Source organism: Cavia porcellus, unplaced genomic scaffold (assembly GCF_034190915.1).
Source record: "Cavia porcellus strain 051 isolate PalLab524CR breed Dunkin Hartley unplaced genomic scaffold, mCavPor4.1 scaffold_27, whole genome shotgun sequence".
In the NCBI taxonomy this organism is placed as follows: Eukaryota; Metazoa; Chordata; class Mammalia; order Rodentia; family Caviidae; genus Cavia; species Cavia porcellus.
In genome coordinates this window covers 30,072,295-30,084,767 of record NW_026947510.1, presented here as the reverse complement: position 1 = coordinate 30,084,767, position 12,473 = coordinate 30,072,295, and positions in this window count along the sequence as shown.

The window sequence follows — 12,473 nt, the reverse complement described above, 5'->3', positions numbered from 1 at the left end:
TGCCAAGCAGGCACTTATAGCACTGAGCTATATCCGCAGCCCATAAAGTACAATATTTTTCACAAAACATTATTTCAAGTTTTTCTAATCCTAATTTTACAACATATCAAAGTAGCAATAATGTTAAATGGCCTCATGAATCAAAAATCTAATTATAGTTTTAAGCTTTTAATTAAAAAATGTATTGTTTCCAGCACATCATAAATGTATGAGTAATACATGCCAACAGGAAATGCTCAGATGGAGTGAATACGATGTCTACATTCTACATTTATCAAAAGCGTGGAAATTTTTATCTAACATGTGTAACTTGCTACTCATGAGATTAATGGGGTTTATGTAACTTAGCAAACTGTTAACACAAATTAATGAAAGTGTTGTCTGTATATAACTCTTTCCATTCTTTCTTATCTGAATTCTATAGGAAAAACTTGAATCATAGCAAAACACAGAACAAGATCCCAAGAAAGTACTTCTCCTTTACAGTTCTCAGGAAAACCCAGGAGAGCAGACTGGAATAATGAACAAAAGGATGTATTTTCCTAGTACTCAGTTTTCACTGGTTCTCAAAACCTAATCTCTCTCTCCCTCCCTCTCTCTCTTCTTACTTTCTGTTGACAAAGAGTCTTGCTAAGTTACCACATTACCTGAGCTGGGCTCAAACTTGTGATCTTCCTGCCTCAGCTTCTCAGAGAGCTAGGATTACAGGCATGCACCCCCACTCCCTAACTGTTTGGGAGTCATCCTGAACTGAATTCTGCCCAGGCTTTGCACAGCTCCTGCACTGTGTCAAGATTCCTATACCCTGGTGTACATCTCAGGCTCTGATTCTAGCCTCAAAATCCTTCCCCAATCACATTTGGGCTAAGAAAAGGCATCATTCACATCCTGTTTTGCCTTTTGTAAAAACAAGCAATTCTTCCCCTTTCTCGTCATGCTTCAGATCAGAGCTTATTAGCCACATCCTCAAATATTCTCATAATCCCCAAGTTAGACCCTGATGTAACTTATACTTCTAAGTCAAAAGCTCATGCTATATGCAAAATTCAATCATCTTTTACCACTATCAGTTGAGAAATTTTTCTAATACTGAAATTATTTTAATTCCTTAAAACCCTAGATTGGACATGTGGATGGTACCTCCAAAAAGAGATTAGCCTGCTATCCCAGAGCTCTGGAGGCTGAGGCTGGAGGATCGCCACATGTTCAAAGCCAGACATAGTGAATTCAAGGCCTGCCTGGACTACGTAGTAAGACTCTGTCTCAAAGAAAGGAGAAAGAAAGAAAGAAAGAAAGAAAGAAAGAAAGAAAGAAAGAAAGAAAGAAAGAAAGAAAGAAAGAAAGGGATTAGAATGTAAACTGAAATTCTGAACTAAAAAGAATTCTAGCTATACATTACGGTTTGGAGGCAAGGAGATAGTCCCCACCAAAGGATTCAGGTATCATTTCAATGTGCCTTCCTCATACCTCCAAAGCTGTGTTCTTAATGCACCATGCACAGGCATCCTGCATAGTGCCACACCCCTGGGCTTTCGAAATTAACAAGAGTTTCCTATTACCCTATAAAGCATATGTTCAATTACTGAAGGACATCAAGGGCAAAGGTTTGATTCGATTGTCTTTTCATAGAAAGTAGCTTAAGAAAATACTGAAATGACCTTTGTGTGAATATTCTACAAATTCTTATTATAGAAAAGTCACTAAGAAAATCCTAGAACCTGGGTTCTTACCTTATCATAAGAAGCAGAGGTGAGGTCATCATAGTCCGAGAGGCAGGGGTGAGCCTCAGGATCTCGCTTTGCCATCTCCTCCAACTCTGACTGCAACTTGTCCCAGAAATCGACATCAGACTGTGAAGGAAGGAAGGCAGTAGAGAGAGGAGCCTTCAGGACCATCTTACACTGCCTTCTGGCCTCTGGGATGCATTCCCTGGGCACTTAAATTTCAGGGTGACAAGGAACCTTCTGAAGAACTTTTTCCAATACAGATTCTTAGATCCCACACTAAACTCTCAAACAGCAGTTAGGAATGATGCCCAGGAGACTGCATATTAAAAAGCACCAGAAGAATCCTTCCCAACTGTGACCCAGATGGCCAGGGACATTAAGAAACATTGTTCCCTGCCTTGCATGTTATGCACCACCCTTCCCAGAGGAGCACTTGCTCACCGGGAGCCCACTCCTACTCTATCTGCCCTCACCTCTATGGCTGATTTGGCTCACTCAAACTCCATATCAAGGGCAGATGTGTTTACTGGCCTTGTGAACCGGTCAGCCCAGGCATCTGAAGTACCCTGTGACAAAGAAAGAAAGTCAGCACCACCTCCATCAACCTTCTTCCCACTAACCCAGACTAAAGGCCCACTAAGCACCACCAGCCTGGACTCTGAGAACATTCTCAGATTCTCTGTCCCACCCACTCAGGCCCTGGGTGCTACCAAGACAAGCTAATGATAAAATCCCTTTCCCATGTGGAACCACAGAACACTGAGGCCCAGGGCCAGGGCACCAGCTGCCTGAAACAGCCTGGGAAGTGACAATGTCCTACCTGCTGCTGTATAAACTCTGCTGCTCACTGTTCTGCCTGAGCTCAGCTCGACCCTGCAACAAACTCCAGGGACACCAGGCCCTCGCCAATCTGCCACACGAATTTCAGGAACTGGGCACAGAGACACACATAGGCACCTTGGGAGAGGACTTCCAGGTGTGCATTCAATCGTCCCCAATAGGACCCTGCACTCGTCACCCCCCTGGGCCCCTCTAGCTGAAAACAACATAGGCCAAAAATATCAGAGAGCAAAAAAAGACAAGAGTTTCTGGCTCTAAAGATTTCAGAGGCACGAGGCACAAGAAAAGACAAACGGTTAGCTGGCAAGGAATTAGGGAAAGAATATTGGAAGGAAAAATCCAGAATCCTAAGTCTCTTTATCTAGGAAGAAAGGAACAGACCTACAATCTCGTCTCCTCTTTAAAGCAGAGTGAGAGAAGTAACCTTGGCTTCCAAGACCAGCTCTCCTGAGCACAGTAAGATGGGAGGTCGCTCACCTCAGAGTTGGCCGATTTGGGATCATCACCCTTGGCCTAAATACCCTGAAATACTTTCATTCACTTGAATGGTTTCACACTGTCTTGATATGATTGATGCTATAATATACGAAGTTATACTCAATTATTTCAAGGAAAGAGACACTATGGTAACTACTATTATGTCAGGTTATCTGGTGATGAAACACTATGATGCTTAAGTTGTTCTGTCAAAACTGACTGATAAGGAAGAAGGTGTTCCTGAGAATAGTAACACTCTGGCATTTTCTTATTTCTTATGAACTCCTGAGAGAGACCAGCTGGTAAGCCTCATAGTATTTCACTTGACTTTAATATGGCTTTTACATAGAAATGTTCTGTAGAGAGGGCTGGGGATTCAGTGCAGTGGTATATTTGCCTGCTTGGCAAACACAAAGTCGTGAGTTTGATAACCACTACCAAAAAAAAAAAAAAAAAAAAAAAAAAAAAAGAAAAGAAAAGGTTCTGTGGTACTTGTTGTAATTTATATACAAGCCATATCTAAAATGATCCAAATGAATAATTTATTATTTTGAACAACTTATTCTTATTCATGAAAATTTGCAATCAGTGTTTGTATATGTGCCTGTTTTAATTTTTTATTGGTTGGTTAGGTTTTATCACTTATCAGTCACGTAAACACACGTCAGATTACACTTTCTGCCATGTCTGTTTTAACTTACTTTGTGCGAATTTAGGAGTGACAATGTTTTCTGTACCCGTCATTTAAACTGGTGACTTTGTTATATCCTCAGTTCAGTTCCCAGAGTTGCCAGACTGCTAGTCTACCCCATGGCAGCCGCGAGAGGCCTCAGGGACCCGAGCTGCGGCACCTGCGCCTCCAATCCGCAGAGAACAAAGTACCACCCGCCCCGGCCCTCCCACCCCGGAGCAGCTACAGCCAGGCGGGAGGCGGCAGCGCTGCTGCGTGGCTGGGCGGCCTCCTGCCCAGAGGCTGCAGACCTCGGCATCCTCCACCTGCTCTTCTCGGGCCTCCTGCGCGGCCCGGTGCGCGCCACTAGGGGGCGCATGCAGCGCCTGGGGAATCAGTAATGGGGGGTTCACGGGGCTGCTGACAGAACAGATTCATCCACCGAGGATGTTTACGAAAGAGGAGGTGTCTGACATGAGTGAGAACAATCAGTCTTGACAACAGCAACAGAAATGAAATCTAGAAATGTAACACTGAAAAATACAACCAGAGCCCAAATAGTAAACGCAGTGTAACAGCTTACATTGCTTGAAAACAAGCAAAACTAAAGGACACAATATTTACGTATTCGTATCTATTATTTTGGAAGACAAGATCCATAGAAATATGTCATGCAGGAGAGGGTGGCAAATAGGTGGAAGAGAAGACGAAATATAACTAGAAAAGAATAGTTATGAAATTCGTTTTCTGATGAGGGATAAGTTTAAGGATGCCCAGTATGTGAAACTTAATATGATGCATACATGTCCCAGACACTTTTGTCTAACCAAGTGTTATATTAAAAAGAAAGTTTAATGCATTTTAAAAAGTAAACAAGTTAATCAAAACTATCGGTAATACACAAAAAGAAGGCAATACTACTTGGGGACATATAGCTGTCGTACTATTCTCTTACTAAGTTGAAATATTAGCAATGCATTAAAAATAAGCATTCATTTAAGAATTAGGAATTTGAATACTGTGATTCAATCTCAACAGAATAAAAGTCTTCAGTTATCAGCAAAAATACCACCTGCACTATAATTTTGATAGAAATTTAATAATGTAGAAAAGTGAAATTTTCAGTGTAATTTTAATGTAGTGAAATTTTTAGAACAATGAACATTTGTGTGTAAGAAATTATTCTGTAATTATTTAAAAGGATATTAATTAAAATATACAACCTAACCAAATAAGTGGAGTAATCACTCATACATCTTACTAAAATCTGTTTGTTTTATCAAGATAATAGTACCCTGCACACAAAAAACCCATATCATAAGTGAATACATGATGAAATAAAAATATTAAAGAATTATGTAGTTAACAGCCAATATGTGCAGTGTAAGGATTTTCCTTAAAGTACTATAAAACTGAATTTCAATATACTACACATTGCTGTTTTAAAGTCTTAATTTTTTCCTGAGTTTAATATATATTTACATATTTTAATGCTTTATTATTATATATTTGAATAACAATTTAATATAAAAATAATTAATATTGTACATATTATAATTTAATAATTTCAAGCTATACCAAATTATAAACAAAGACAACATGAACCAAAGTCTCTGCCTTATGTATCTTGCAAATTTTATCAACATACTTTTCTAGCTTCAAAATTACAAAGAGTATTTAAAACTATAGTGTGTATAAGTTGTTTAAAATCATTTGCTGTAAAATCTACATGCCATTAATCTCCTGCAAAATAGTTCCCGTCGCTTCAAGATTCATTCCATAGTTTATGCCACTTTGTGGAGCAGTTCTGGAAGCACTCTTCCTTGTCTTTCCCAAGACTCAAAATCACCATGAAAATAAATGTTTTGAAGTGACTTAGGACGGTTAGGGAGGCAGGACAGCTCCAGAGCTGCTTCAGAAAGTGGTAGAAACATGGAAGAAGTGCGCTGGAGGACAGCAAAGCCATTTGGAAGGCGACACATAACAATGAGCCTTGCTGTAGTAAATTTTTAATTTAAGTATTTGCCACTTTATCATACTTCATAACATGTCCTTTTTTAAGATACATTTCACATTTGAAAATGATTTTATCTGAAGGAACAAACCTTATAGAAAAACAAAAATGCACCTTTATTTACAGGATAGAAGTACTAGATTCCAAAATTATTGTGACATGTTATAGGTATACTGGGTACCAAATAGGGCAAAGGTGGGATGGAGATTGTTACCCCAAAAGGAATCCTTCCTCAGAATTCACTAAATCGGCCAGGGGAAAACAGGAATTCAGAGGCAGCATGGAAGTTAACACAGTGCAGAAAGGATTCTGGTGATAGCAGTGTCTTCCAAAATCTGTGGAAATCAAAATCAAACCACAAGAAAAAATACCTTCAATGCTGCATGGTATTTGTGATTTAAACACATAATAGAATGGACGCAGTAGAAAGGATCATCTCTTACTTGTCAAAGAAAACACACCCAATGTCATCCCAAGAGAGCAGCGCAAGATGAGAACATGCCAGGGAAAATTACCAAGCAGCACTGTGGATGCTATTTTAACAAATGACACTGAACCTTGTCCTTTCGTGTTCAAGGGTATTTTGAGGTTGTTTGGGGAGGTCTGGTTAACATTTTAGAAGTAGTTACTGTTACTCCTCAATTTTTTGGTCACCTTATCACTCGTTTTATTAGTGTTTTCCCCTCAACCTTATTATCTCACACTACCAGCCTAGCCCAGCCTGTTTAGCTGCCGCGCCTGGCCACAGGTCTGCAGAGGAGGAGCTGGGCAGATCTGGGGTGCCCTCACTGGCCTCTCTGCGTGTCTGGAGGACTGTGGATATCTCTGCAACCAGGGAGGGTCCACAGGTTCCTGAAGCACTGCGGCCTGTGGTGAGTACCCTAACCCGGCTGCGATTGAAGAACTGTGGAGCTTCCAAGGGGCAGGTGGGCGCACAGTGTCCCTGAGGCCCAGCTTGTCTGGAACTGCGGAGTTCTGAGCAGGCAGAGGAGGGCCACTGGTTCTGTAGGCCTAATGGCTTGGAGTAGCGCGGCGCCAGAGTCCCAGTAGCTCCAAACATAGAAGGGGATTTTCAACAGATCCTGAGGAAGCTTTCAAGTAACACTTGAAACACAGAAATATAGGAAAATGACAAAACGAAAGACCAAATTACAACCTCAAACCTCCAGCCCATCTCAAGAAACCCTAGGAGCGATGTATATAGAAGAAAATATATCCCATCCACCTCATATATCGGACACAATAGCCACTGAAATTGACAAGCAACTCCAGGAAGCTTTAAAGAAATTCAAACTCGAAATAATCTCCCAGATAAAAGAAGAAATGATAAAAGAAATGAAAGAGATTCTAAATATATCTATAGAAAACACATAAAATATTGGAGGAACTAAACAAAAAGATAGAATCCCTAGACGAGCAATATAAGAAACAAACAGAATACATAATGCAGATGCACAGAGATATACAGGAAATAAAAAACTCCACTGAAAGTTGTAAAAACCGCCTTAATGAAAGTGAAGATAGAATTTCAGACCTTGAAGACAGGATTGCAGCTAGTGAACAGGAAAGGAAAGATCTTTTGAAAATAACAAGGAACCAGGAAACAACAATTCAACAACTGCAAGACGATGCAAAGAAGAATAACATAAGAATGATAGGGATTAATGAAAGAGAGGGAGACAACATGAAGGATGTCAGGAGGATATTTAGAGAAGTAATAGCTGAAAATTTCCCAAGCATGAGATCAGAAACTGACATCAGGATCAGTGAAGCATATAGAACTCCAAACAGTCATAACCAAAATAAAACTACACCCAGACATATAATAGTCACCATCCCAGAAATCCAACACAAGAATAGATTATTAAAAGCTGTCAGAGAGAAAAGACAAATCACTTATAAAGGAAAACCTATCAGAATCACAGCAGACTTCTCAGCACAAACGATAAAGTCAAGAAGAGCATGGAGTGAAGTATTCCAGATCCTAAAGCAAAATGATTTCCAACCAAGACTGATATATCCTGCAAAACTATCATTCAAAATAGATGGTGCAATACGATACTTCCATGACAAAGAACAGCTGAAGAACTTCATGAACACCAAACCAACCCTGCAAAAAATATTGAAAGACAGTTTAGATACACAAAGGAAAAAACCACTAAGCAAAGCAAATAATTAAACAGAACCGAAAGATAAAGATGCAACAGCAGAGAGATAACATTCCTACAATTAACCAGCATTTAACAGTAATAACCATTAATGTAAATGGTCTCAATGCACCAATCAAAAGAAACAGACTAGCAGAATGGATCAAGAAACAAAATCCAAACATATGCTGTTTACAGGAAACCCATCTAACCCAGAAAGATACTCACAGACTGAAAGTCAAAGGATGGAAAACAATTCTTCATGCAGCAGGAATCCAAAAAAAGGCAGGAGTAGCCATTCTGTTTGCAGACAACATGAACTTTAAACCAACAATGACCATAAAGGACAAAGAAGGTCACTACATACTCGTAAGGGGAAAACTCCAAGAGGAAGAGATAACTATCTTAAATATATACACACCAAACTCCAGAGCACCCAGTTATATAAAACAATTATTAACAGAAATGAAAACTCAAATTATCAGTAGCACAATTGTAACAGGAGACCTTAATACACCACTGACACCAAGGGACAGATCAACCAGACAGAAAATGAGCAAAGAAATAACAGAACTGAATCACACCTGTGAACAAATGGGTTTGATAGACATATACAGAATGTTCCACCCAACAACATCAGAATACACATTCTTCTCAGCAGTACATGGATCATTTTCTAAAATAGACCATATATTAGCTCACAGAACATATTTAAGCAAATGCAAAAGAGTTGAAATCATCCCTTGCATATTATCGGATCATAGCACTCTGAAATTAGAAATTAATGACAAAGGATACTGCAAAAATTCCGCAAACACATGGAAACTAAATAACACACTCTTGAGTAATCAGTGGGTCACAGAAGAAATTAAAGAAGAAATTAAACAATACCTAAAAGAAAATGAAAATGCAGATACAACTTACCGGAATCTGTGGGATGCAATGAAAGCCGTTCTGAGAGGAAAATTTATTGCACTGAGTTCCCACATCAGGAAAACAGAACGAATACAAGTAAATAACTTGATGCTACACCTCAAACAGCTAGAAAAAGAAGAGCAAGTCAAGCCCAAAGCCAAAAGAAGAGAGGAAATTATAAGAATCAGAGCAGAAATCAATGCAATAGAGACTAAGAAAACAATCCAAAGAATCAACGAATCAAAGAGTTGGTTCTTTGAAAGAATAAATAAAATCGATAAGCCCCTAGCCAACCTTATTTAAAAAAGGAAAGAAAAAGCTCAAATTCATGCAATAAGAAATGAAAAAGGAGAAATCACTACAGACCCAATAGAAATACAGAGGATCATCAACACCTACTTCGAAAACCTCTACTCTCAAAAGTTTGATAACACAGAAGAAATAGACAGATTCTTAGAAGCATATGAAGTACCAAAGCTAGATCAAGAGGATATAAAACTGTTGAATAACCCAATCTCTGCTAATGAAATTGAGAATGTAATTGGGTCCTTGCCCACCAAGAAGAGCCCAGGCCCAGATGGATTCACTGCAGAATTCTACAAGAAATATAAAGAAGACCTAATGCCGACACTCCTCAAACTATTCAATGAAATTGAAAGGGAAGCAATCCTTCCTAAGTCATTCCTGGAAGCAAATATTACTCTAGTACCAAAACCTGAGAAAGACCCAACTATAAAAGAGAACTATAGACCGATCTCCCTAATGAACACAGATGCAAAAATCCTCAATAAAATATTGGCAAATAGGATCCAGCAAATCATCAAGAAGATTATACACCATGACCAGGTGGGATTCATCCCAGGAATGCAAGGATGGTTCAACATACGCAAATCAATAAATGTAATCCACCATATCAATAAAGCCAAAAATAAGAATCACATGATCATCTCTATAGATGCAGAAAAAGCCTTCGATAAGGTCCAACACTTATTCATGATAAGAACTTTACAGAAAATTGGAATAAATGGTCTTTACCTCAATATAATAAAGGCCATTTATGACAAACCAACAGCCAGCATCATACTAAATGGCCAAAAATTGAAAGCCTTTACTTTAAAATCGGGTACAAGACAAGGATGTCCTTTATCACCACTCCTATTTAATATAGTACTGGAAGTACTAGCCAGAGCAATTAGGCAAGAAAGAGAAATAAAAGGGGTAAAGATAGGAAAAGAAGAAGTTAAATTATCATTGTTTGCAGATGACATGATACTCTACATAGAAGACCCCCTAAACTCCATTGAAATACTCTTAGATACAATAAATAAATTCAGTAATGTGGCTGGATACAAAATCAATACTCAGAAATCAATAGCATTCCTATACACGAACAACAAAATTACAGAGAGGGAAATAAGAGAAACTGGACTATTCACATTAGCAAGCAAAAAAATGAAATATTTAGGAATTACTCTTACGAAAGAAGTGAAAGACTTATACAGTGAAAATTATAATACACTGAAAAAGGAAATTGAAGATGATCTCAGAAAATGGAAAGACATCCCTTGCTCATGGATAGGAAGAACAAACATTGTGAAAATGGCCATTCTCCCAAAACTGTTATACAGATTCAATGCAATCCCAATAGAAATACCATCAACATACCTTATAGATCTAGAGAAATCACTCCTAAATTTCATCTGGAACCAGAAGAGACCTAGAATCGCAAAGGCAATTCTAAGCAGCAAAGACAAAGCAGGAGGCATCACAATCCCTGACTTGAAGTTATACTACAAAGCAACAGTAGTAAAATCAACATGGTATTGGAATCAAAACAGAGCTGAAGATCAGTGGAATAGATTAGAAGATACAACCACAACTATGAACACACTCAACCACCTTATTTTTGATAAAGGAGCCAAGCAGGTTCACTGGAAGAACGACAGTCTCTTTAATAAATGGTGCTGGAAAAACTGGCTCTCCATTTGCCGAAAACTAAAGCTAGACCCATGTCTATCACCATGTACTAAATTAAAATCTAAATGGGTCAAAGATCTGAATATTAAAACAGAAACACTAAATCTATTGGAAGACAAAATAGGTAGAAACCTTGGAGACATAGGAGTAGGTAAAGAATTCATGAACAGGACTCAAACTGCACGGGAAATACTTCCCAGAATCAATAACTGGGACCACTTCTTATTAAAAAGTTTCTGCATGTCAAAAGAAATCTCCAGCATAGTGAAAAGAAAACCCACAAACTGGGAAAAGATTTTAGTGAACTCTCTCTCAGACAAGGGCCTCTTGTCTAAAACATACAAAGAATTAAAGAAACTCAGACCTCCGAAATTCAAAGATCCAATCCAAAAATGGGCATCTGAGATGAATATGCAATTCTCAGATGAAGAAATGCAAATGGCAAATAAATACATGAAAAAATGCTCATCATCATTGGTCATTAGAGAAATGCAAATTAAAACCACACTGAGATACCATCTCACTCCTGAAAGAATGGCCAGGATCAAGAAAACCGACAACAAATGCTGGAGAGGCTGTGGGGAAAAAGGAACTCTCCTGCACTGCTGGTGGGAGTGTAGACTGGTACAGCCTTTGTGGAGATCTGTCTGGAGATTTCTCAAAAAGTTGGGACTGGAAATCCCATTTATTCCAGCTATTCCACTTCTAGGCATATTCCCAGAAGAACTGAAAGCATCATACCACAGTGATATATGTGCACCTATGTTTATAGCAGCACAATTTGTAATCGCCAGATCTTGGAAACAACCCAAGTGCCCATCAACTGAGGAATGGATAAAAAAGTTGTGGTATTTCTATACAATGGAGTATTATTCAGCTATAAAGAAGGATCACATTGAGATATTTATCAATAAATGGGCACAGCTTGAGACCATACTCATAAGTGAAATAAATCAATCTCGCATGTGTGAATACCGAATAGTTTCCCTAATGTAAGTAATGATTCAAATATATAAAAATATGTGGTAATCATGATTCCCCATTCGGTGGCCTTGAAGCCTTATAAAATTTTCACTTATTAATTAGAAAGGCTTTACTCTGGGCTTTTTGATATGGAAATATTTGAAGCTATAGTATATGAAGTTTTATCCAAATATTTTAAGGAAAAAGACAGACACTATGGTAACTACTATTCTTTAAAAAAAATTATTTAGCTATTTCTTATGTTTATTTTAATTAAGGGAAAAACTTTAAAAATTAGGATATATAGTAGTAACTCTTTTTGATCTCCTATTAACTTGTTTTGAAGTCCTGTAATACTCCCAAGATCTTGTTTTGACTGATTAGACTCTGTTCCATTCTGTGCGATAGTAGCAAGTTTGAAGGTATAGGCAACTAATTTGAAGTCAATAAGATTCACAAAGATGCCCATTCTGGTTTGACTATTGTCTCCTTTGGAAGTCCTGTAATGTTCACAATGCCTAAGTTTTATTGGTCTTGTTCTCCACTGTTTTGTCCGGCTTTATAATATCTAATGAGATGGACAATTCCTTTTAAGGAAACAAGAGACAATGTTGATAACCATTGTTGATGACCTTGTACTCTGTTCTACATCATGTGCTATGTCTATCCTTGGTTTGGACTTACAGCTTTGTTTTGCCATATTTGACTTTATTCTCTCCCCCCCAAGAGAGTAATGAGAACTG